Here is a 28,000-nt window from a genome sequence, read left to right as displayed (position 1 = left end):
TGGGGAAACACTGCTCATTTATCAGATACAGCAATTTAAAATCGAATACCTGTTATAATAGGTGAAGGTTTATTGTTAGTAATAAGCAGAAAGTGCTGGAGCAAGGGATAGGTTTGAGAATCTGCTGAAGGTCAGTCAAACAATGTATGAAGAAAGGAATTAGATGATAGGAGCTTGCACACAATATGTAATAAGGATTCATTGATAAAAATACATGAATAGTAGATGAATTGAATGATGGATAGATGGATCGAGTGAATAATTATTAATATTAAATGTTAATATGAAAATGTTATGTATTTTCAACTTCACAATTTTGCTACAGATTGAATCAGCTATTATAATTGCTATAGTGAATTCACTGAAGTCTATGTTGTACTTTTCTGTCCATGAGTGAGGAGAATAAAAACATAATGTTTTCTAATAGCTATTGGTGCAAAGCTAAGGATATAGTTTGTTCTGCTACTTTCATATTGTTTCATATTAACATATATGTTAAATTCTGTCATTTGTGACAACATGGATAGAACAAGAGAACATTATGCAAAGTGAAATAAATCAGGCATTAAAGTCAGCACCGCATGTTCTAACTTATAGGTAGACTCTAGAATAACTGAAGTCACAGAAATAGAGAATAGAATGCTGGTTATAGAGGCTGGCTGTTGGAGAGAATGGAGTGATGATAGTCAAAGGGCACAAAATTTCAGTTAGACAGAAAGAATAGGCTTTTTTTTGTTGTTGTTAGTTCTATTGCATAGCATGATAAATCTAACTAATTATAGCGTATTTTACATTTGAAAATTGCTAAGAGGGTAAATTTGAAATCTTCTCACCACAAAAAATATTAAAAATTTAAATTAATGGATATGTTAACTAGCTTGATTTAATTATTCCACATTGGAGTCATAAACTATAACATTAGTTTTTACGCCATAGATTTATACAATTACAAATTGTCAATTTACAATAAAAATTATAAAATGTACCAACCTTGAAAGCTGCATTCTGTTTTTCTCACTTCACCTAAAAAATAGAAAACACACAAAAAAAGAAATTGAAATAAAAGCCAATTAAAATAACACAAGAAGTCAAAAAGACATTTTCTTTTTTTCTTTTAACTTTTACCCATTTTTGTTGTGGACAGGAAAGAAGCATTTAACTACAGAGAGAAAAAAACCTGATAAAACTCTTTTTCTCCTAGTTTTTAATATATTTTTACTTTTTAAATTTTGTCATAATTTGCTTTTTAAAATTTCTAATGGGTATAGAAATCATGAATGACAGTGAGTGAAAATGCAGAGGGGATGTTTAATAAACATAATTAAATTGCATGAAAGAAAAAATATATAGGCAGCACTTATCCCATGGAAGCCATCATGGTAAGATTTTTGATAAATTCAGGCAAGAGTATTTTAAGGTGCTATTACAATTTATTCTCAGGTTCTATATTTCTACTCTTGAATGCTGATTAGAACACGTGATTTTGCTTCTTCTCTCTCCTCACTCCCCTAATAATCTGTTCTCCCTTATGGACCAAGTGATTATTCTGTTGTTTATAATAACTGTTCTACATTCCTTATGGAAATTGTAATTATGATGCTGAATATTCAAACTGCAAGCCACTTTTCTCAGGGAAATTGTAATTATGATAATGCTGTATTTACCCAACCGATGTTTTTTTTACTCATTGTTCTCTTTGAGGAATGAGGAGGTAAGAGAAAAACACTAACATAAAACATCCTGTTGGGATTTAAGATATGGATTCAGGCTGGGTGCAGTGGCTCACGCCTGTAATCCGAGCACTTCGGGAGGCTGAGGCAGGTACATCACCTGAGGTCAGGAGTTCAAGACCAGCCTGGTCAACACGGCGAAACCCTATCTTTACTAAAAATACAAAAATTAGCCAGGCATGGTGGCGCACACCTGTAGTCCCAGCTACTGGGGAGGCTGAGGCAGGATAATTGCTTGAACCTGGCAGACAGAGGTTGCAGTGAGCTGAGATCAGGCCACTGCACTCCATTCTGGGCAATAAGAGCAAAACTCCATCTCAAAAAAAAAAAAAAAAAAAAAGAAGAAGAAGATATGGATTCAGACAAGCATAATGATAATAGCTAATATTTACTGTGGCAGGCATGACACAACCAGGCTTACATGTGTATGACATAGATGCATGTTACAGGCTATGTGAATTACAAAGGTTTTTCCTTTAACCCGCACAACAACCTCATGAGGCAGATAGTAGTATTGTCCCAATTTTATAGACAAAGTACTTCAGGCCTTTGTTCGGCACCATGATCTGAAGGCCTATGGAGTATTTGATACATCAATATACATAACATGATTTTACTTTTGTTAAAAATATGTGTATATATATATTATATATAAAATATCATATCCAATTGTGCATAGAAACAAATCTAAAGGAATAGCTGTCAGACACTTAAAGTAACCTTTTAATAAGAGGTTGAAGATGGAACTTTTTTCCTCCATGATACATGAATATTACGCTTTAAGTGTTTATAGTATTTTTTTATAAGCAGAAAACAAATTTTTAAAAATGTAACAACCTAGAAAGAAGGACATCCAAAAATAAATGTAAAAATTATACTGTTTTAAAACGAAAGCAAAAACCGAGCAAAACGCAAGGCCAATCACTGAAAAAGCTTATTAGATGGGTCCCTAGATCAAATGGGAAGCAGACCTCCAGTAACTCATTTCAGCTGCCTGCCTGTCTTCTAGCTTGCCAGATCTGTATAACCAGAGCCCCCATCCATTCCTCCTTAGCTCAGCAGTAACTGTTTAGGAGTGTTTCAATATTGATAGGCAACTCTTGATCATCCACCATGTATAAGCACTTTATAAGCAGGTTTTAAAATTCTATAATAGCCATTTTACTCCACTTCTACAAATAAGAAAATTGAGTCTCACAAAAGTCATTTATTTTCCCAAATTTACCAAGTTAGCCTGTGTTCTTTTAATTTGACAAATTGACCCATCTTGACCAAAAGTTAAGTAAGATTGAAAAGAAACTCAGAAACCGAAGGCAAACAAAAACAGGAAATTAAAAAGATAAGGACAAAGTGTATAAATTAGTGAGTTTTTAGAGGACTACCCTCTTGTACAGCTTAAGAACTCCCAGGACCTATTCTTGGATCCTTTCTGGACTTCGTTATATTTCTAACCCCCCACCCAAGATATTCCAACCCCTTATTGCACACATACCCCTTAACACACACACACACACACACACCAAGCTTCTCTCCACTCCTTCAGCAGCATCCATCTGCTCCAATGGGGCCACTCAATTATCCGTTTCTGATTTTCCACACCTGAAAATGTAGATGAGCTGTTCAACCTAATAGCAATGGGGGTAGATGCTGGGTCTTAATTCAGTATTATTCCCCAGGTTCAGACTGCCACTCAGTAGTAAGCTGATTATCACATCTTCCACCTTAGAAGGAACAGTAACTCATTTTGACTAGAACTGAGCCAATTCCAAATAAGGGTTTGCCTTACATGCCTGCAGGGCCTTGTTTAGCACCAAGATCTGAGGGCTTACAGAGTGTCTGAAATGTGAACACATGATACTGCATAATATCATCCAGGCCAATGGGACTACTTTGGACTGAGGTAGAACAGTGGGTACATAATCATGAGATCCACTTTGTCCTGGTATGCACTGCATGCCGCAGAAGGTGCTGGTCTGATGAGTGATGGACCAGCCTTTCGAATCCTAAACGATGTGGTAAATACTCTAAATCAATGACCATTCTTTGATACTGCATCCCCAACAGGTTGAATACACGGATCTAGGAACAAAGTGGAAAATATAGAAGTGGTTGAACTTAGCATCACTCCCACAGTCTTAAATGGGGAAATTTGTATTTCCTGTTCACAAAAGTTTAGGCTCTGTGGGTCTAGAGATCCTGGTTTTGAGAGGGAGGTTGCTTCCGAGAGGGGACACTGCCTCTGAGAGGGGACACAGTAGGAATTTCATTAAGCTTCAAGCATATCCTACACCAAATTACTTTGGGCTCCTGTGCCAAGAGATTGGCAGCAAAGAGAAGGGTCATTCTCTTTACCGAGATAACTGTCTCCTCATCAGGATCTGATATGGCTGCTATTTTATACAATAAGGGCAGAAAAGAATATCTGGCAAGCAGGTGATACACTATGCATTTTGTAAAATTTCCTTGCTCCTTTTTTCTTTTGTTGTAATAAATGGACAAGTGTAGCAGCCTAAAAATAAAATGTTGAGGAGGGGTTCAGATCCCTCAGTAATAGTCTGTGTTACCCCACAAGGTAGGCCACATATGTCCATGGGGGTACTGGCTGAGGATGGGAGAATTTTAGAATGGGTAGGAGAAGGGATGGGAGGGGAGGGGGCGGAGGGGAGGGGAGGGGGCGGAGGGGAGGGAAGGGAAGGGAAGGGGAGGGAAGGCAAGGCGAGGGAAGGGAAGGGAAGGGAAGGGAAGGGAAGGGAAGGGAAGGGAGGGGAGAGATAATAAGTATCTGTTGTGAGCTTGAACAGCAGGGGCCATGGCTCCCCACTAATCTTCTTCTAAGAGGTTTCCTAAAAATGATGACCTATTCAGATTCTGGAGGAGCTGTTCTCGGATGGAATAAATATATCATACAATGCAAGTAGTGCCAAGTAGATGCCAAATGATATCACCCCCTTCATGACAAAGACTCACTCCCCTAGCTGCCTGAAGTGCTGGCTGCTGGTAGCCCACAGCTGAGTCCTTCTCTGGGAATTTTCCACCTTCCACCCAAGGGAACTGCCTTGACCAAGACAGGTTATTCACAGGCAGCTCATGCTAATGATTGATTAATAATGTACTACAAAGACTGGACTCCCTTTCCTCAGCTTGGGACACCTACAAATACACTGATCCCAAGTAACTTCCCAATAAATTTCATGCCTGAAAACCTCTGCTTCACAGTTTGTTTCACAGGAAAATTTACCTAAATCAAGATTTACAAAATTTGGAAGATATGGAGCAGAGAGTTGAGAACAGATATGTCTGACTCTGAAATTCATAACCTTTCCATTATATTTTTCTCCCTCTCAAAAGGAAGAGTTGAAACAATTTTTCAAAACATTTTTGTGTATGCAGTAGACATAGGCAATGATGGTATATTTCAGCCTGTAAGTCATCATTCTTCAGTGTTACACAATAGCTACAATTATACTGCCATTGGAACTTAAACTAATGTATTTACATCTCTTGAAATCTAGACATCTACAGAGATGTTAGTAGATATGTACAAACACACATTGATTTATAATATTATATTAAAATACAGTTGACCATTGAAGAGCACAGATTTGAATTATGCAGATGCACTTATACATGGACATCTTCCCATCAAAGTTATATAAGTATGCCTGTTTCCCCTTCCACCTCCCCCACCTCTTCTGCCTCTGCCATCCCTGAGACAGCAAGACCAGCCCCCCTTTTCCTCTGCCTCCTCAGTCTACTCAATGTGAAGAGAAAGAGGATGAAGACCTTTATGACAGTCCAATTTTACTTAGAGTAAATACATTTTCTATTGCTTATGATTTACTTAATAACAAGAAATATTTACATCTTTCCTGCAGTCTATTTTATTATAAAAATACAGCATACAATACATATAATACACGAAATATGTCTTAACTACTGTTTATATTATCAGTAAGCCTTCCAGACAGCAGTAGGCTATTCATAGTTAAGTTTTGGGGGAGTAAAAAATTATACACAGATTTTCAACTGTGTGTGTGGGGGGGTTAGTTTCCCAACCCATGCATTGTTCAAGGCTCAAGTGGATATAGTATACATGTACACACATGTGTGTGTATCCTATAAAACGTATCTCAGGACTCATTCCAAGGTTACTGTGACCAAAATCCTTAATTATACTAGCTTATTTGCAAAGAACAATATGATACTTTTAATCATGCCATTTTTCTAGGAAGACTATTCAAGACTTCTCTATTTCAGAAAACTTAAAAGATTAGTTACGGAACAAGGGCTTACATTTTCTGCAATAAATGTAAGAATTTTATCAGGCATGAAATGTAGTCAGAACAATTTACAGTCCAGTAAAATGTTACTTCAGGCAGCATTTACAATCAGAACACAGAAGTTGCCTAATTCTATGCAGTTGTGAGAAAATCCAGTTAAGATTTTACAAGATGTGAACAGTGCTTCACACTATTCCTCAAGAAATTCTGCATCACCAAATCTTTTATTTCATTCACAACTCTTAATTCTAGATCAAATCATTTATACTTTTTATTTAAGTATTTCTGGCATCACTGGTTTACTCATATTATGCCACCACTACACTGCGTCAAAGGCTTAAATGTAATAAATACAAACACAATTGTAGATAAAATTCCTCTGATAGAAAAATAAAACTAGAGCATTCCAAGAAAAGTATCCTAATCTATCCATCGAGAGGCAGAAAATAGTAGCTACATGTCCAGGATGAGCTACTAGCTTTAGTTTTATCTTTAATTGTCTTCAGTTAGTGGACAAAAGGCTATTTATGCCATTTTAAGCAGGGAGGCTTTTGAAAGAGCTCTCAAGTGTCAGAGGGTTGTAAAACTTAAACTTGTGGTAACTGGGATAGGAACCTCCCCGTGGAATCTGCATTATATGTCCCACGTGGCAATAAATACAGGAAACACTTTAAGTGAAGCATGCAGCTAATGGGGGACTTTCCACCAAGAGGCAGCAGATTTTGCAAAGCACACTCTACTTGGTGAGCTTTAAGTCAAAGATTCTTCCAGACTTCCAGAAAATCTACTAGACCATTGCTCCCTACTGACTGATGAGGCTACGGAACTGTCGAGTTAGGCTTTCCAACTTTATTCTGGGATCATTCACTATTCTTAAACAGCACCACTAATACGTAAACCTGGAAACTTCAGAAAGGTAGCATCATAGATTTCCATCAATTCATTCATAATTTAATTGGGATTGTGAAAGATACAAAGATGTATATGACATACTCGCAAACTTACTTTGACTTATAATGCAAGTACACCTGACACTGGTAAGAATGCACCTCAGTTTCTAGATATCAATATTCATGAGTTCAGGGAAGAAAGTCAATTTTTGCCCAAGAAACCCAGATTTCCTATAGCTGAGTGATTGTCAGTACACAGTACATTACATTTAACATCACAAAGGCACTTACAAAAAGTAGTCTGACAAACAGATAAAGACTGACAAAGGCACGGAGTTAACTTTGAACCACAAAGAGCTCTCCAGGACAGAGCTTATCAGCATGGAAAATAATGTTTTAATAATTTCCTTTCGATATTAAAAATATTAAAAGTTATTTAACTTTTAATTAAATAACAGGGAGAGGTTGGGGCAATGTCATAAAGTCTTTCATATGGTAAATTTTGAAGGAAGTACAGTCAGCATGAAGCCATAAAGTGTTTTTCAGATGAGAAGGCATTTTATAAAAATTGCTGAGGTAGCACCTGCACGAGAGTGAAAGCAGGTGTGTTTCATGTGTGTTTGATGGGGCCCTATTGACAAGGCTGGCAAATGTTGCTCAGGTTCACTAATTTGAAATCATGTTTTTTCCCCCTTGCACTAGGAAAGTAGAGTGGTGTGGTTCAAAGAGCACTGTACATAAAATCAGAAGCCCAGGATTTAGTCTATACTCTGCTCCAATGGGTTATCTATCTGTTTCTGTTCAACAATTTTACTTGAGTTACAAGTTAAATTTCGAGTACTCCCCTGCTCTCCTCCCCAAAACAAAACCAGCACTCCTTAATACAGAATGGTTTAGGCAAGAGTGTAGAGCAAAAGTATGAGTTAGGATCAAAAGGAAATGCGATGTGCCTCCCACAAACACGAATGCTACTGTATGCTTTATTATTATATGTGTAGTATATAGAGGAAGGCAGGAAATGAACCTGCTTTACTTTTAAGTTGTCATATCAAGACGGAGCACTGATTTTAGTTTAAGATACCAGATTTTATAAGATCCACAAACAAATGGGACACAATCTGGGAGAAAGGCTACATTAGTGAAGAAACTAAAAATAGTGCAAGGAATGGCAGAAGAAGTTGCATTCAAGTGGGGCCATGCACGTTGTTTTGGAACATCTAAGTAAGTATCATAACATTTTAGCTAGAGAAATTTGAAGTAACAAGAGGAAGAATACTAACTAAAAACTGTCTCAAGATGGCTTGTGTTAACTTAAGACAGGGGTTCACAAATTATAGGCCACAAACATCCTACTTCTTTTTATTTATAGGTTATTTATGTCCTCTTTGCTGCTACAGTAGCAGAGTTAACTAGATGCCACACGGTCCATATATGAACTAAACATATTTACAGCTGAACATGTTTACAATCTGGCTATTTACAGGAAAAGTTTGACTCCTGCCTTAAGAAACAGCCAATCCATCAATCATTCACTCATGTGTTCATTCATTTAATAAACAGGTTTCAAACATACACAATGTGTCTAAAATGTACCTGGCAATATACGGATAAGAAACAGTCTGTTTCTTAGCCTACCCACCAATTTCCATAAGGCCACCACACATAAGCTAGGTGACCGTTAATAGAGGATAACATAGAGGAGAGTAAATTATTGACTCAATGACTATAAAGGTTTTATTCCAATGGTAAGAGTCTTTAAAAACCAATACTTCATGGAGAGAAAGGCCATGAAAAATTGGTTAATGGAAATAGATGGAGAAGTAGGAGGTGGCAGTCCTCAAGGTATGGAAGAGTCAAGGTCAGTGATCAGAGAATGAAAACCAGACAAGTTGGATAAGCATATAGGGTACAAGTGAAGAAGTACAGGATAGATGTCTGGAAAGATGAGAAACATCATATCATGGAGGTCATTCAATATCAAGCTTAATATTTTTTAGGTTATTTGGTAGCTAATAGGAAACTACGAAGTCTTTCTTAAAAGAGACAGTATAAACAAAATGAAGTTCAGGAAAGATCATTTTGACAGTGATATGTAGGATAGATTGGAGATGGAATATAGAACAGCTGCAGTCCAGACTTAAAATAAGAACATGGAACACTAAGGATTGGATGGGAAGAGAGAAGCAGAAATGAATGTGTATTTCACATGAATGACAAATGCTAGGTACATAGCAATTCAGGCATATGAGGAAGAAATAAGGAGTGGAGGCTGGGTATAACTACGGGCTTGCCCTTGAGTATGTATTTCTTTCTCAGGTCGGAAGCTTCCTCTACACAGGGTCCAAAGGAACACAGTAAACACCATTTTGATTTGCATCAATATCCAATGAAGTCCACCATTGGTTGGTAGTAAGTGGTGTCTTCCAGAAAAGGATCGCTGACAATGACTATGCCTATATAGAATGGGGTTTGGATTCAGGGAGAAAGCCATCAATTTTTCCAGAGTCCTAGTGTGGAAGGTAACTTCAGAGCAGAGTTTAAAAAAAAAAAAAATGCAATTGCAGAGTTTTGACTAACATGGTAGAAATAGGGAAAAGCTGTGAGTCTATGGGTATTTGGGTGCCAGTGGCAGCAAAAATAATTTCAGTCCCCATTGGTTGGTGAATTTCAGGCTGTTAATATAATCATACAGCTTGGAACTGAGTATGGCTACACATGCAGGTAGAAGATCTCAGGAATCACAGCCCCTCAGGGAATACAGGACATAATTATAACTATTTGTGTGGGGTGTTCAAATGTGTCTTTGTAATTTAGGCTGGAATATATACGCCAACATATTTCTTATCTTGAATATATAAAACCATATTTGTGTTTGAATCAGCACCATCAATAAGAAAAAAAAAACGTATTTTCAAAATGTTTATATATAAAGTCCCTCCATTATTCTTTGACTATAATCTTGGATGTTAAAGGAAATCTTCACCTTCTGGCCCTACTTTATCCAATTTTGTCTGATGGAAGTGTTTAGCTTGGAGAAAGGTGGTCTTGTACTGACACTGAAAAAATTGACCCAGATGGTCATTTATGTTGCACTTCTAACCCAACACTGCAATTTGGGGAAGATTTTTAGCCAAATCATTAGAACATTGCCCTGTGAGTCAATAGGCTCAGGTCATCATTCAAATTTTGTATCTTTAATTTTTTTCTTTTTCTTTTTATACATCCATGGATGCCTGCACACTTTTAATAGCAGCATATTACAGTCAGGATATTACAGTGTAAAGAGCCAAGTATTTGGATTTAGATGGACCTAGGCTGGATCCCAGAACTACTACTTATTAACAGGGAAATTTTGAGCTAGTTCTCTACTTACTCTGAGCCTGTGTCCTTCTCTATTAAATGGGGATAATAACACTTGCCTCAAGGTTTGTTTTGAGAATTAGTGAGGTCATAGATAGTACTTGCCATTTATTAGGCACAAAATAAATATTAGTTCAATTTCTTCTTTAGTACTGTTTCTGATTATTAAGCTATCTCAGCTAGCTGCATTTATATTTGTGACATTCAAAATATGAAAACATTGTTAGAAAGTCTCAAATGTCTAGAATTCAGATAAAGATGTTCTCTCACGGAATGATTCACATGGAAAAACTCATTAGATACATCTTTCCAACATAATCACATTTATAAATTATGTATTAAATGATTTTAGTTAAATACTGACAACACATTATGGACCATTAATAGGTGCTCATTTATTTTAAGGACAGAAACAATACACACAGGGAGAGTTAGCTGAACAATTAAACACATTTCATGTTTCCTGTGTTCTATATCAGCAATATTTAGAGCAAAGCCTTGAATCTCATGGGGAGTCATTCACATGCAGTCTGCAGCTCTTCAACACCTAAAATCTTCATACAGGATATTATAATTCAGTTCTACAGGCCACATGGTATATTTCAATCAAAAACACTAAAGCATAGTGGCCAATAATACTTGCTCTGTTTTTAGACAGTTGACGGAACTCTTTAACTTGCTGTGCACTCTTTGGAAAGTTACTTGCCCCCATGACTCATTTTCCTAATTTGTAAAATGGGGATAGTAATAAATAGTGTTTACCTCCCTGGATTATTGTGAGAATTAAATGAAATACTACCACAAGAGTTCTTGATACACTGAAATCACTAAATAAATACTATCATTTTTTCATACCTGTTTCCAAACAGGATTTGTGGAGATTTATTTCACATAACACATATATAACAGGTAAAACAATATAGACAAAAAGAACAAGGATCCTATAGTAAACGGTGGTTAAGTGTGGAAGTGAAGTCTTCCACTGTGCTAAAGAGTTGATATTTCTCGAGCGCAATCCAGAGCTAAGTCCCCTGAGTTCACGTCCCCAGTTAAAATTTTTTCATTTATAGCTCCTCATCTGTAGGATGAAGATTATTCACCCTAAAATGCATGCAAGGACCTCCATGGGTGACTTCTGCCCACGTGGGTTGCTGGCAGCACTCACTCTTTCATTTATAAAATTGAAACACTATAGATCACCATTCAGTGTGTGTGTGTGTGTGTGTGTGTGTGTGTGTGTGTGTGTGTGTAAGATCCTAGGTTTCTGCTATGCCTCTTGTATATCTATATACAGTCCCTCTCTACCTGGAATACTTTCTCCTCTGTTTTTAATCTCCCACAAGTGACCATACAGTATGAAAAAGGCTTAAGAAAGTCCATGATCTCATTGGAGGAAGGTTTCCAAAAAGGTCCACATGCTGAAGGCAGTAGAGGCTACTGGTGAGGCAGAAGTTTGTAGAGAGTGGGGAATCAAACTCCTCAGGAGATCCCTACCTGGAAAGGAAGCAGTCCATACAGAGAAATTCCCAGTGCATGAAGCCATAAATATATACAGGAATTTGGAGGTGAATGAAAACCAGAGGGTTTTGCCACTTCCAAGCCCCAACCACTACATTAATGCTGAATGTTGATTTATGTTAATGACATTTAGTAATGTAATTCTCTGTAAGAGCATCTGTACAATATTTCAGATATTCCCAGGGGTGCTTAGAGAAGGGGAGTTAGTCAACCATACAATATTGTGTAACATTAATTAAACAGAGACTTTAATATAAGAAAGCTCTGAATTGGAAAATACATGTGTTTTGTATATGCATTATTTTTCCCACCTCACCTGCAGTGCTTAGGTTTGCATAGAATTCCTATGTTAAAAGAATTTGGGGTAGAGAAATCTATGATCTTATGCTAATACAGAAAATAAAGTTATAAGGCTTGAGGGCAGGATTATAGCTATGAAAGTCTTTTATATATGTTCATTTTCACTGAAATAAAATATTATGTAATACAACATATGTGAAAATCTATAAATATTAAATTAGTGATAAATATTAATATGTTACTGATTTCTAGCATAATAGTTATTTATTTTATTTTAGACAATTTGAAAATTGCATTTAGACAATTACGGATTTTTAATAATATAATGAGCAAACCTGCACTCAAAACAAAAACTAGGAAGTTGACCCTATGCTCCTCTTTAACTCCAAACACATAATCCCCCTCAATCCATCACCTCAGGCAACCAATACTCGGAATTCCACATTTATCACTCCCTTCTTTTCCATGGTATTCACAATACTCTCTCTCTCTCTCTCTCTCTCTCTCTCTCTCTCTCTCTCTCTCTCTCCCTCCCCCCCCCTCTCTCTCCCTCTCTCTCTCTCTCTCTCTCTCTCTATATATATATATATACACACACACACATATATATATGCCTGTGTATGTGTGATATTTGTAACTTAAAAAAGGTAATAATGTTGTATGTAATCATTTGGACATTTTTTCAGTTAACATTTTGTTGTAGTTACTGATATGTTTTGACCCACTTCATTTTAGTTTATTATTTCAATTTTGTCTCCTTTTTCATACTTTTAAGTAATAATTGTCTCACCTTTTTCTCATTGTTTTTAAAACAACCACTTCAGCACACATCACATTCATTGAATTCCAATCCTCAAACATGTCTGTAATGTTGGCATTATCATTCTAGACTTTTATTCTGTTAGTGCTTTCTCCTTTTCTTTGCTCTTATCAATATTTATAACAGTTTATAACAAGGAATAAAATTACTTTAAAAAATATGTTTCTTGCAACACCTCCTAAGATTAAACAATTTTCTCATCTAGATTCTCGATCCAAACTGCTCCTTGTATGGGTCTTTGGCAAAGTTTCAGAGGCTTTGTGTGATTAAAAAAAAAAAAAAAAAAAAAGTCTTCACTTTTAAACAGCAGTTAGCCAGATATCACATTCTATATCCTAAGTTATTTTAATGCTTTACAAATAGCACTCCACTGTTTTCTTGTATCCACTGTTGCCCTCGAAAAATCTAAGGTTAATTTGATTCTTGTTTCTTGGGTGTGATCTATTTACTCCTATCCATTCATTCTCCTTTCATTCAATTAATATTTACTAAATGTCTACCATTTGTGATGTACTAAGCTAGACACCGGGGTACAGGAGGGCACAAGAGAGGCGTAGTTCTAAATTCTTGGAGGTTGACCTCTAGTGAGATGCATTGAATACTTCTAAGAATATGTTTTTATGACCAGTCTTAAAAGAAGCATTACCTTCCTTTCATTCTTTTAAAGATTCAGTGTTTAGAATCTCTATTCCTGTAGCATTTAACCTTACCTAATTTGCTACTTCCAGCTCTGCTCCTTCTATAATATAATTAACCTCACCTGAAGTGATTTAAAATTCACTGGGCTTACGTAGACTAGATTCCGTTTTCTCACAGCTGTTGAAAAGCAAATTCACATACAGGTTGATTTTATATAAGGAGAACTCACAATCAGGTGTGTCGGGGGGAGGGATTTCTGTATTCAACTTCATGCCTCTGCTCTGAATTAAGAAATATAGAAAAGGCACAGATACTGTTATGCTTCATAATGCCATTTTCTTCTTTCTAGGCAAATAAAATTAGGCTTTGTGGCTGGAAAGAAGGTATATGCAGCTTAGGGAAAATTATGAAGCAGAAGGAAATGGAGTGAACAAAAGATAAATATTCAAAATATAATCTTGCCCTGGAAGTCTCAAACGTACTAAATCCTCTATGAATTGTGTTTCTTTCCATAAAAACCAGGAAATGATAATCGAAAAATATATGTGCATGTGCTTCATTAGCATACCTTTCCAGATAACTGCAGCTAGGCTTAGGCACAGATACAGAGAAGGCAAAAGAAAATGGACCCAGAGAGAAAAGAGGGATGGCAGTTTGGATTTATTAGGGAAGCCGGTATATCCTTGGAAACTGTGTGGACTTTATTTTTAATGAAACAACACAATTCAATATATATCTTCTTACAGAACATCATTAATAAAATACTACAGTTCTGGGCCTTCTGGGAACTCAGACATGATAGCAGCAGATAATTGCCTTTGAGAGGAATATCAACAAGCATGAAATCTTCTTTCCAACTAAGTTAGACTTTAATATTGGAAGCCTTGCACATAACACAACATTGATGACTTATATCCCTCTGCCTGCCTGAGGATCCCCTGTTCCAAAGATTTGAGAAGGTGTAGTGTATCTCTGTTTTCAAGGGAAAGAATACACAATGTTCTTACAGAGATAAAGAACCGCTTGTTTATCCTGTGAATCTGGCCGTGTCCTTTGACACTGATGTGCACATGAAAGAGGCAAGCTTTCTAGTTGGGCAAGTTTTCTAGTTCTTTAATTTGCTACTAAGACACTAAATACTAAAAGGGAGATTCCTGTCTGTGTGTGGAGGGGTGTGTCTACTCAATTCCACTCTGATTCATATTTACCTAAACTGTACATATCTTCTTCCTACTCATACCAATAGAAAAAAACATTTTAAATAATGATGAAGAAAGATTAGAGAATATATAATTCAATGAATGAATGATTAGAATGATTAGAATGAATGATTCTAAAGATGAAGGGAATGTTCATTATTCTGTATCATGCCAATGAGAGATAACAGAGTATACAACTCTAAAAAAAACCCACAATATCTTCAACAAATAAAAACTTTAATAGTCTTTTGAAACAATCACAGTTGGTTACCTCAATTAACAGAGCAGTACTTTGTGTGGTATATGAGAATTTCTGTCACACCTTCTCCAATATGGCACTTCTAATTTAAAAAATAAACTATTCTAGATAGGATCTTTATAAGGTAGGTAGAGATTTCTTAGAATAAGATATGAAGACGAATATGTTAAAAATACTTAACAAAATAATTACTTAGATTTTAACAAAAATAAAGGGAAACAAAGCAGTTATATTTTATATGGGAATAAGAAGAATATCAAGCAGTACTGTGTCTACAGTATTTATAGTTTTTTAAAATTATTAAAATATAGTAAGAATGTTTGTAAACATTGCATTAGCAATAAATAATTACAATGCAATGAACACTGTGTACCTAATATAGGTACCCAATTTAAGCAATAGAGCGTGCCAATCACTTTTAAGGCCCTCATGGATCCATTACTGAGATCAGTCATTACTCCTACCACCAAAGGTATAAAATAAAGATAGCGCTTTATCATTACCTCACTATTCTTTACAGTTTTACTACATCGGTTAGTAACCTCTAACATCCTACTTGGCATGTTTTTAAAGTTTGTGTAACTAGACTTGCTTTTTCTGTCAGTGTCATGTCTCTATGATAGAATCTCTCTTTTATGCACCTGTGGTTTGTTAATTCTCATTAATGTATAGAGTATCCCATTGTGTGAAAATATGCCATTATCCCCCTCTATTCAACTGTTCATGGACATTTGGGCTTTTTCCACTCTTTTGCTATTATAAACATTGCTGCTGTTAACATTCACCCATGTGTCTCCTGATTCAGATATCCTGGGACACATAAATAAGAGTTTCCCTTAGGTTTATAGCTAAGATTAGAATTGCTGAGTCATAGGGCATGCATATGTTCAATTTTACTTTAATATGACAATTTATTTCCCAAATACGTTTATTTGAACCAGGGACTTTTTCAATTTTATTTGTTCCACATCTTTGCCAAAACTTCGTACTACATGACTTTTAATTTTTGCCAATCCTGTATCTCATCCTTTATTTCAATACGTATGTCTCTGGTTATTAATGAGGTTCACAAGATACGATTTCTCATCTGTGGTATGCCTATTTATGGTACTTCCTTGTGTATTGTTTGGTTTTTGACTCTAAGCCGATATTCCTTGAAGGTTTATCTGAAGGAATTATTTGATGCCTGAGCCAAATGTGAACTAAATCAGATATAATTTGCATTTTCTCCTGTCATATGTTTAGAAGCTTTACCAAACTTCAGCAACTGTAAATATTTGACTTGAAGTTTTGTTTTTGTTTTTTTTTTTTGATTTCCCAAGTACAATGAATTCAGCAGGCTGGAAACCATACATGAGAACCTACTTGTGGTTACTCAAATTATTGGTTTTTGTTTTTCTTCACTCATTTTCAAGGCTCAAGGAAGGCAATTATTTTTGCTATAACCTGGTATAGACAGATTATTTATAATTTACCTTAAAATGTAGCTACAGCCCTTTATGCCCTCAGAATCTTGGGCATGTCTCCTTAGACTCTCACCTTAAACCAGTCTTAGGAGATCATTGTCTAAAGTAATTGTTACACTACTAACAAAAATATTGAACTGTAAAACATACGAACTATTCTTTTAGCTTATATTTCTAAAATTATATATTTTACATGCCACTTATCAATGTATCTAGGAAGAGCTATATCATAAAGACAAGATAATCTTTATGTTTTTGTCTCGAAATATTATGACTTTACAGTTTCAGAGATTTCTAACCACAGATTGGAAGCTACATATCAGAGTTTTAAAGTTTTCTATCATAAACATTCTTCAACTCTCCTGACCTGGGTGGGTTAGATCCCCACCTTCAACAAAGGTTTAAGAATTATGTCTTCCATAAATGTTGACAACCATGCACAGAGGCATCATTCCCACCTACCCAAGATCTCTAGGCATCAGCATTCTTAAATTCCTGCCTCATCTCTTAGAGTAGTCACAGTCAGCCCCACTTAGTGCTGCATCATCCTGCAGGGAGCCTCACCATCTTCCCACAGGAAACAAACAAATAAAAACCTCACCTTTCATAACCGCATCTAGAAACAAACAAAACCCTCACCTTTCATAAATGCATCCAGAACTTTGCAATCATAGCATCTAGAAACGATTTTACATTCAACAGACATCTAGGGTTGTATTATGTAGTTGAATAATATTTTTATTTTGAATTACCTATGAAGGACACCATAAATTTCTGATTCGAAGGGACATAAAGTCTTAATACAGTCTGATATATTTCTAATATGAGGAGAAATAAAGTCTTAATCTGGCCCTGGTTTCATGTTCCAAAATTCATTGTTTCCTTTTCCTGATGTCTAGATTTGGACTACTCCTAAATTGCCCTGAATTCATCTGACAAATCACACTGAAAATATTTTCGTGGTCTGGAAAAATGTATGTCTCTTGTAACTAAGAAACATTTTTTCTATGTTAATAGTACCAAACTCAGTGTTTATAGCTTAAAAAGCCATGATACCAATAATAAATAATAGTTACCAGGTACCTTTTTTTTTTTTTTTTTTTTTTTTTTTTTTGGTGTCTACTATCTGCCAGACAACATGTATGTGTTTTCCATACATTTTATCCAGTTCTTACAATGCTTCATGATAGCTCAATATTGCCCAACTAGTAAATGCCTGCGCTGTATCCTGCTTCAGGTCATTGCTTCCATGGTTTCTGCCTTCTGCTGTACGATGCTGCCACACGTTGTGAGCAAATAGCCTTCCCATTGTTCGCATCCAGCAGATGACTACAAAATTAAACTATTTCTTTCAGTGCAAACAGGTTTAGAGTTGTTTGGCAAATAATAAAATAAGAACCTTTTACTCTGAAATCTTATTTCACATCTATGCATAATGGATGTTTACCCCAAAGCCATGTATTATTTAATAATTACCTAGTTATATCACTTTATGTATCAATTTATAAAGTCTGGAATAAAGAAATGGTATTGCAAATACTTTCAGCTTTTGTGTTTATGAACATCTTCCATTGTTCTCCTGCTATTAAAATGCTGACATATACACATAGAGCAGAAATAGGTTTTCTTTGAAAGATACATAAATGAAAAATAAAAAAAAAAGCAACTTCAGAATGGAGTTTATGATCACAGCCCTTGTAGCCCTTGACAGATACTTAAGTCTGCCATCTCCTAAACCCTCCTGTGCTCCTGTTTCCTCCCTGAAAAATGGGGATAATACACATCTGACTTCTCCTAGGTAAAAGCAATTTAATGTAGACATAAATTCAAAGCAATTTGATTTCTTCAGAGCTAAGAATTTTATAAACAAAAGACATTATCGTGATGCTCTTGTTATTACTCAGGAATGTAGCCACAGTATGGGGGAAAATCCAACATTTCACATCATTGAAAAAGCATCTATCTCTTTTACTCTTCTATCTTAGAAGCATTAGTGAAAAAAAAAGTCTGATATACTTGACAAATCAGAGAGAACTATTGTTACAGATGTAACAGTAATCTTTTTGCATGTACTCATCCAATAATATACGACTCCCAGACATGTAAAACCATTAAAACCTAGATGTGGATAATTCAGAATCATTTGAATTCATCATTTGTTTGCTTATTGACCTATTAGCTTAAATCTAGTTTTATTTTTCATTAACTTTATTTTTATATAATTAACTTATTATAACTTACAAAGTTTTCCTGTAAAATTCAATGAAATAAGTCAAATTTATAAATCCAAATAATCAGCACCACACTGATTAAGATATGGAATATTTTCGTCATCAGAGAGTTTCCTTGTGGCCCTTTACACAGGCCCAGTTTTAACTTATTAGAAATTAGATCTCATATCTAAGGAGGTGGTATTATCAGCCCCATCCTGAGATTATCTAAGGGCTTAGTTATAAATCACCTTATTACTTATAAACTCAGGTGTGCTCTTACGGGGTTCATCAAATTCAAAACTTCAGTGCCTGGATTCCTGTCAAGGGGATGTGAATCGGGGCAGTTGGAAATCATGTTTTTCTGTTAGGAGTTATTTCCTTACCAAGGCCTTCCCTGTCTAATGGCCTTACTATTCCCTCTTGTCCCTGATTTTCCCTTTTCCTTCTTTTCACAATTTGTATTTATCTTTTTTTGCGTGTGTGTGTGTTTATTTAATCACCTCATCCACTGGACTGGAGACCTGTTAGAAATAGAAATCATGTTTTCTTTATTGCTGATATGTCCTTAATTAAAGCCTTACACCTCCTTGTCACATGGAAATTCTTTATAATTATTTTCGAAAATACCAATAAATATCTAATTTATTTATACAACGTTTTTAAATACCTACTCTAGGCAGGTGGGCTACATTGTGCAAAAATCTAATGGGGAAAAATAATTCTTAGTAAGAAAACCCTATTTTATGCTGAATCAAAACAATTATGTGCCTATAAAACAACACTTTGGCCAAGTGTGGTGACTCATGCCTGTAATCGCAGCACTCTGGGAGGCCAAGGTGGATCACGAGGTCAAGAGATTGAGACCATCCTGGCCAACATGGTGAAACCCTGTCTCTACTAAAAGTACAAAAATTAGCTGGGCGTGGTGGCCCGTGCCTGTAGTCCCAGCTACTCGGGAGGCTGAGGCAGGAGACTCTCTTGAACCCGGGAGGTGGAGGTTGCCGTGAGTCGAGGTTGCGCCACTGCACTCTAGCCTGGTGACAGAGTGAGGCTCCATCTCAAAAATATAAGAAATAATAATAATAAAAAAACACCTTGACTATTGCCATCTTTAGTCAGTTAAGATATTTTGTCTTTTAATTAGGATATAATTGATAATATGCATGAGGGAAGGAAGGCTACTTCTTGAGAAAAAGTATAAAAGCAACACCTGTACACTGGCTTTGGAGTTGGGCATACCTAGGTCCTGTCTGTGCTATTCACTAGCTGTTTGCTCACATAAAAGTCATGTAACTTCCTTGAGCTGTGATGTACACACTAGTGAGTAGAAATCATAGTTTCACCTCATATGGGTGATGTTAAAGTTGAATGGAAGAGATGCATAAGGCAAGGTATGGGAGAGCAGCAGATGCATGGACCTTCCATGCTCTCTTCAGTTAAACTGCGTTCCCAACACCTGGAGGGGTTCATCAACTCTCCTCCCTCCAGGTTCCAGTTCCCCCTACCCTTCTGGAGGTCAGTGGGTGGGGCTAAAAGTTCCAGCCCTCTAATCACTTGGTGTTTCAGGTGACCAGTCCCATCTTAAGATTATCTAAGGGCCCGGCTATAAATCACCTTATTACAATAAACTCAGGTGTACTCTTAAGGGGGCTTGTTATGAATAACAAAAGACACCTGATCACTCAGGAAGCTCCAAGGGTTTTGGAAGCTCTAGGCCAGAAGTTGCAGACAAAGATCAAAAATATTTCTTATGGCAGTAGTTTAATAGATTGTTTTTTCAAATCTAGATGTAGGAAGTATAACACTATCCCCAAGGGTAAGGCTGTGAATGGTGCTGAGGGAGAATATGTCCCTAGGAACTTCTTAATACTTAGAACAAAGTCATTTGACTAATGTATCCCTCAGAAAAAGTCGCTTAGAGTGATGAAACCTTGTGTGAAATCACACAGCCAGCAAATAGCTGAGCTAATATTTGAAATCAAGGAAATCTACTTCAATGTTTACTTTATTTTAATGGGTAATTCTTATATCTGTCCTGTACCTACTATGTGGGATGTATTCTATGTCCTGGGGGCAGGAACAGCAGTGAACAAAACACAAACACTGCTCTCATGGAGATCCAGTTCTAGAATATAGGATAAAAGGACATATATTTAGTAAGCACACTTTGTACTCTCATTAAGTCCTTACAGTACTCTTAGAGTTCATCAGAGAAAATTACATTATTCCCATTTCATACGCAAGGAAAATGAGGTTGAAAGAGAGTTATTAAGCTGGTAAACTGGACTGAACAGGCAAGAATTAAGCTTGCATTTTCTGATTCAAGATCTGGTGTTTTGCTGATTGCTAAATCAATGAAAACTTCAAATTTTATCCTTCAGGTAGGAGAGGCGGTGATCATATTAACGACAATATACTGAACCACAAGGCAAGACAACACATTTATCCTTAAGATGGAAAAAGGGGATGGGTAACAAGAGGTAGACAAATAGCGATGGAGTAGAATGCAAGGCAAGATCAACTGTGAGAGGTGAACATCAGGCCTTACCAGGTGGAAAACACCAGGCTGACTTCTGACTTCCAGCAAATCCATCTCTCTGCTCAATGTCTTCCTTCAGAGTTTGCTCTGCTCCAGTATAGCAGGGCAGGTCAAAGATGCCAGGGAATTAACACCCATTCTCCTCTCCCAAACAACCTTCAACTAATGACTAATAGAAGTTAGTAGATAAATACCCTTTGCCCCTTAGAGGGGATAACTCTGAGGCAAAAGCTCTTATACTAGCTGCCGGTGTTCCCCAACAGGATTCATCCCAGTTACTGAGCGGTAAATTGGTTGATAACTTGTACTGACCTCTTTTTTTCCCTGGTCTCTTTCCCCTATCAGTGTTTCTTGGGATTAACTCCCAAATACATTTCCTACAATATAATCTTTTCACGAGAGTCTCTGTCTGATGGTACCAAGACTAAGACACCAATTGATTTGCCCAGGTAAGGGTAGCCAGTCAGTGCTCATAGGATTAATGGGTCCATATCAAAGCTGTATCTGGTATATCTGAAGATCTCTTTCCAATGCAATGCTTCACTTTGCATAAAGACTATGAACCACAGTTTACCAGGCCTTTTTCTGATGGAAGACTTCACTGTCAGTACTCTCTAATTCTGAATGCAAGAGATATGAAATGTAGTTACTGCTTACAAATCAAATGGGGATTGTTTCTTCCACCATCCAAACAGAATTAAATGACAGTGAGAAAAGTCTTTTCCTCTTTTTTTTCCCCATTGTCCTCACTACCAATGTTCTCTCTCTCTCTTCCAGCCTCCCTCTTTTCTCTCCTGCCTCCCTCATTTTCTTGCTTCCTTCCTTTCTTCTTTCAGTAAAGATAATCTTATCTAAATTGTAGACTTTTTGAAAGAAGATATTTCTTCAGTTGAAAAGGTAGGCAGATACCAGATATGTGATTAACCTTTCCTCCCTTGATGTCTTTTGTTTTCTAAATCCATCAGAAGATGTATGGGGGTAGGCAGCGGTAACAGGTAAGAAATAAATTATTTGTACTGAGCTAGCTGTACTTAGAACTCCTTGTTATTACACAGTACTAGACACATAGATTCTTATTAATAAATAAAATTCTTTGTGAAGGAAATAATCCATTTCATTTTCCAATTGAGCACAGTGTAGCTAACAGAAATAATAGAATTAACTATAGAATTCCCAGCCCCAAACCATTGTCATTTCCTTCTTTAGTAAAATGAACACATGTGGAGAATGTATTAATTTCATTACAAGGTAGAAAAGCTAAACTCGCCCCATCTTTTTGCATTTAACTCCTATTTGGCATGAGGCCACTGCTCTCACATTCATTATATTATCAGAGCTCAAACAATCACCTATCTTGGCACTTGAGGAAAAAAACTTAAGACATTCTTGTTTTATTAAAACATGGAATCATTGGCATAGGAAACAAAATTAACATGTACTTGATAAGGGTCCCAGCCCACCATCAAAATGGTAACTGTACTTATTTGAAATAAACAAAAGAAAGCCCTTTCATACTAGTCCTTGAAGTAAGCGCTATCATCATAAAATAAAATAAAGTAAAATAAAATAGGTAAACTATGTAGTTATAAAAAATGAAGGAGATAACTCAAGTAAAAAAAAATGTATTAGTGAAAACCTTCATCAATTACATTCAATGCAAGGTGTGCTGGAAAATGTCACTTTATTGTGATTTTACCCAAACACTGGCATGCTCTCTTTCAATGCCCACATATTAGAAGTTTAGAAGAAAGAGTATGTACTCGTTGCCAAGAATATGGATATTATTGCATAAAGTATATTTCAAAACCATTTCAACTATGATATTGAAGCAAATATATGACAGTAAATCCTGAAATAACAGAAGTGAAAAAAAATTCACGTCCTTGCTGCTTAAAGTGGAAAGCCTGGTCTCCTGAGCATATACCCATATGGCAAGTTAACCAACAAAGCCCGCACAAGTCCTGTAATGTCAATTTCATTTGGTGGTAAATAATTTAAAATATCATTTATACATTTAAACAGACATAAATATAGTATAAAGTTGAATGCAATGTTTTCATCACTTCTTGAAATAAAACCATAGCTTTCTGATAAGTTTTATACTTGTAGTTTGTCCTTTCTAGCCCTAGCTCAGACCTCAGCAGGGAAATTCACACTCCTCTGTCATTATGGATACTTTTTTTAGAACAGTACTTATTAAGCTTGGTTATTATTGGTGTAAACATTTCAGCAACCCTTTTCTCTTTCTGTGTTATAAATTAATATTAGATCTGAAATTTGGCCCTTTGGTCTTCAATATGGATTCCTATCCATTTGTCTTGGTTAAAAAAATGTTAAAAATAGGAGGGCAGGAGCAAACTAGGGAGACTGCCATAATTCCCAGTGCGCTTTGGGTAACAGAAAACTCCGGATTCCATACAACTGGTTATGGGACACTTCGTTTCTGAGACTCCATTTCTTCCCACAAAATGTAGAAGATTGATGATTTATTTCACAGACACTTATATAGAAATGACCAGGTGCCAAGTGCTGTTATAAGCACTGTTCATGTATTGACTCATTTATTCTCCATGACAAAGCTGTGAGTTACAAGTGCCAAGAATCATATGCAAAGTAAATCCAAGTAAGGAAATAGAGATATATGGGACAATTTTAGAGACTCTAGTCAGATATTTTATTATTTTATTTACTATTTTATGTGTCATAATTGGAGTTGCCAATCTTGAATAGGAAGTAACATTTAAGAAGTCCTGACTAGGCCAGGTATGGTGGCTCATGACTGTAATCCCAGCACTTTGGGAGACCGAGGTGGGCGGATCACGAGGTCGGGAGACTGAGACCATCCTGGCTAACATGGTGAAACCACGTCTCTACCAAAAATACAAAAAATTAGCCAGGTGAAGTGGTGGGCACCTGCAGTCCCAGCTACTCGGGAGACTGAGGCAGGAGAATGGCGTGAACCCGGGAGGCGGAGCTTGCAGTAAGCCGAGATCCCGCCACTGCGCTCCAGCCTGGGAGACAGAGCGAGACTCTGTCTCAAAAAAAAAAAAAAAAAAAAAAAAAAAAAAAAAAAAAAAAAAATTCCTGACTAAATCAAATTATCTGGGAGAACAATATTTCAGGCAGACAGATAAACAAGTGCTCTGAGAGAGAAACTTCCTTGCGGTTTTGAGAACTAGCAAGTTGGCCAGCTTCCTAGAGAGAACCCAGTAAAAATTTGAGGAGTGGGAGGTAAAATCAGAGAGGTTAAGAGTTCATATTTACTCTATGTCTGACAGAAAGCCACAATGATTTACTATCTTTCAAGATGATTTTGCAAGTATTTTCCTAATCTAGCCTACTCCTTTACTAACCATAATAAGAGTTTATATGTAAAAAGATGATGCCTTGGGCTCATTATCTTTGCCTATCCATTCTTCTCTGGAATATATGTCCAGTAACTCATCAGTACTTCCTTCCTAATAATCCTAGACTTAATTTTCTAAGAAGAGTTCTATCTCTTGGCATATAGTGAGTCTTGATAATATGTATAACTCCTACATACATGGAAGAGGCAGTAAAAGTAGAATAGGATCCATATCCTTCAGTATCTTCTTGGGAGTATAAGATATATAAAAATAAAAACTGTATTTATTTTTCACATTTATTTATTTTTAAATTGACATAAAATTGTATTATGTATGACATGATGTTTTGAAGTATATATATACATTATGCTATGGATAAATCTAACACATGTATTACCTCACATTGTTATTTTGTGGTGAGAATATTTAACAGCCACACTTGGGATTTTACAAGAAGACATTTTATGGTTGTTAACTATCAATACCATGCTGTACAATAGATCTCTTATAGTCATTCCTCCCATCTAAGAGAAAATATGTATTCTTTGGACAACATCTCCCCAAATTCTGTGACCTTTGTACCTCTGTATAGAGTATAGTGCTATTACACATATACTTCAATAGGCTTTAATAAATGTCATTTAAATTCAGTAGCAAAAGTCATACATTGAGAATAAAAGAAAATTATTGCTGGAGTTAAATTTGCATGTTAAAGGAATGCCATTATAAGCACCAGGTTGGGAACTGAGACAGAAAAGATCAGTCAGTGTTATGATTACCCTGGCTGATCAGGAACTGGACAGAGATTATTTGCATAACCCATGTTATGTGAGGTCAGACTATTTAATCTAAGGTGGATTACAGCATCAGAGATATATACAGGGACTCTATTACCTAACACTGTACTAGAGTCGTTGAATTTAGAAGGCATTGAATGAAAAGTTTGGTTTTATCCATTGCAAAGAGTTAGTGGTAATTTAATATACAAATATATTCATTTTACTTTCTAGCACAAGTTTAGCAGAAACCCTTTTTATAGTCTGGTTATAAATAAACATTTCTATAGCGATTTCCTGTCTGGTTCTCATTTCATAAATATTACTTAACTTGATTTGATGTAAAAACTGGCTTAGATACAGTTTGGCAAAAATGTAAAATACAATAATTTGTTAACAGGGATTAAAATCCATTCAGAAAGGAGTTAAGCAACATAGGTAAAGAGAAAAGAGACGTTTTTGAATATGCAGTTGGGGCCAACAGTCTATTATAAAATCTCACAGCATGCTGAGAAGTAGAAATCTATCCAAATGACTAGAAACTCTGTGTTGGAGCAGGTGAGAAGGTGAGTAAAAACCAGATTGAGAGATAGAAGGCCAAAGAAGAGGCTCTATACCTTGCACAATTTTTTGCTTTAACCACCTGTGTATTTCTTTATATTTTTATTGATTTAGGAAATTTAATTTTTGAAGGATGGCATGCAAATGGTGTCTAGGATATTGGCTAAGTATTGCAAGGACTTTCACTTAACCCTTTTCCCTCTTACATTCCAATTCCTTGAGTGACAAAATTCAAGGAGATTCTCATTCCACCTCAGTTCAATCACAGTCAAAAACTCAATGTAGCAAACAGATATATTTCTGTCTTTGTAGAACAAAGGGGATAATATTATTTTTATCATAACATTCATTATGGAAGTGAAACTGAAAGGTATGTAAATATTGGAAGTGGTAGACTAATTACATAAATTATGATGTTTGTCATTTGTTGATTTACATGTAAATATTATGCAGTTAATAAAATAAAAAGTTACATAACTTTAAAAAATGATGAGAAATAGAAACAGAGAAAACATGGTTAGAAAAATTCATTAAAGAAGAAATACAAATAAACAGAAAACATAAATGAAATGTTCATCCTCAGAGTAATCCAAGAAATGCAAATTTAAACAATGAAATGACCATTTTCCACGTACTATGAAATACTATGTGGTTAATACTTCCTGTGATGATCAGGGAAGGATTCTGGTTGGAACTGGCATAGAGTATTAGAAAGAATTCCCAAGAAGGCAGAGGTCTGAATTATATTAGGTATTATGTTAAATTATGGGATTTGACTTATGGATGTTTAATGTTCATTCTATCTTCAGTTCTAAGATTCTACATCTGATATATTTTCAGTGGGCAATTTTTTTTTTTTTTTTTTTTTTTTTTTTTTTTTTGAGACGGAGTCTCGCTGTGTCTCCCAGGCTGGAGTGCAGTGGCGTGATCTCGGCTCACTGCAAGCTCCGCCTCCCGGGTTCACGCCATTCTCCCGCCTCAGCCTCCCAAGTAGCTGAGACTACAGGCGCCCGCCACCACGCCCGGCTAGTTTTTTGTATTTTTAGTAGAGACGGGGTTTCACCATGTTAGCCAGGATAGTCTCGATCTCCTGACCTCGTGATCCACCCGCCTCGGCCTCCCAAAGTGCTGGGATTACAGGCTTGAGCCACCGCGACCGGCCTCAGTGGGCAAATTTTTAAAAGTAATACCTATTTTGAACATATTGAAGGCATCTGTTGAAGAATCAGTATAAATAATTACTTAACTAATAGCATACTTGAATTAGAGCTTAGTTTATAAAATTAAAACGAATGGTCTGTGGCCCCCAAAAAGCAGTCAGTTTAATTTTGCAGCATTATTTTGTTGGAAGCAAAAAATAGTGGCAGGTCCATCTATGTGGACACAATGGAGCTGACTACAGAACACAATAGCGGTGTCTAAAGCAGACAGAGTGACTCTATTGTGACCCTTTGGCACCGGAAAGACTAGCCCAAGATACAATTATATCTTTGAACTATAGCCTATTTTGTGAAGAAAATTAATTTATGGGGATTCAGAAGACCTGGGATCCAAGTGCTAGCTCTGTCTCTTATGATCTTTGGGAGTTTACAGAACATACGAATTTTCCTAAGTTCCAGTACCTATCATGTGCAGGAATTGGCTCATACTGGTATGTGAGAGTCACTTGTGAACACCTCTTTCCATCTCCACGTTCAGTGATGTTATATGAGTAGCTTAAAATTAGGCATGGTAGGTGAATTTACATCATGGAAACCAGCAAACACTACAAACCAGGGCTCCTTCTCCCCAAAAGACCTAGTTGTAAAACATTTACCAATACATCACTGGTTTAAATAATTGGTTTGTTGGAGAGTTAAGAATAACATGACTAAGGGATGTAAACGTGCCTTGTAAAACAACATGCATTGTAAGGTATCGTTAATAATATTCTATGCATAGCGTTTCGATAGCTCAAACCTTGAACAAATAATTATCAAAGGTACCCATGAACGAAGAAGAGTTGATTAAAAAAAAGGGTAACTAATGATGGTTCATAGAGGCTTTCTCAAACTTAAAACTTAATGCAGGTTCAGGAAAACACTAACAAAGGATGAAGTTTAA

At 36.1% G+C, this 28,000-nt stretch overlaps 1 protein-coding gene across 1 annotated transcript in view; it reads right to left on the bottom strand.

Moving 5' to 3' along the window:
* The window catches only part of LINGO2 (leucine rich repeat and Ig domain containing 2), a 743,357-nt gene that overhangs the window by 400,182 nt on the left and 315,175 nt on the right, over positions 1-28,000 (bottom strand). The window contains exon 4 of the mRNA XM_015117575.3: positions 991-1,023. The gene's annotated coding sequence lies outside the window, so the exon portion shown is untranslated. The remainder of the gene's footprint in view (positions 1-990; positions 1,024-28,000) is intronic.

This window comes from Macaca mulatta, chromosome 15 (assembly GCF_049350105.2).
Source record: "Macaca mulatta isolate MMU2019108-1 chromosome 15, T2T-MMU8v2.0, whole genome shotgun sequence".
In the NCBI taxonomy this organism is placed as follows: Eukaryota; Metazoa; Chordata; class Mammalia; order Primates; family Cercopithecidae; genus Macaca; species Macaca mulatta.
The sequence above is the reverse complement of the archived record's forward strand: the minus strand, read 5'-3'. Positions and strand labels throughout refer to the sequence as shown.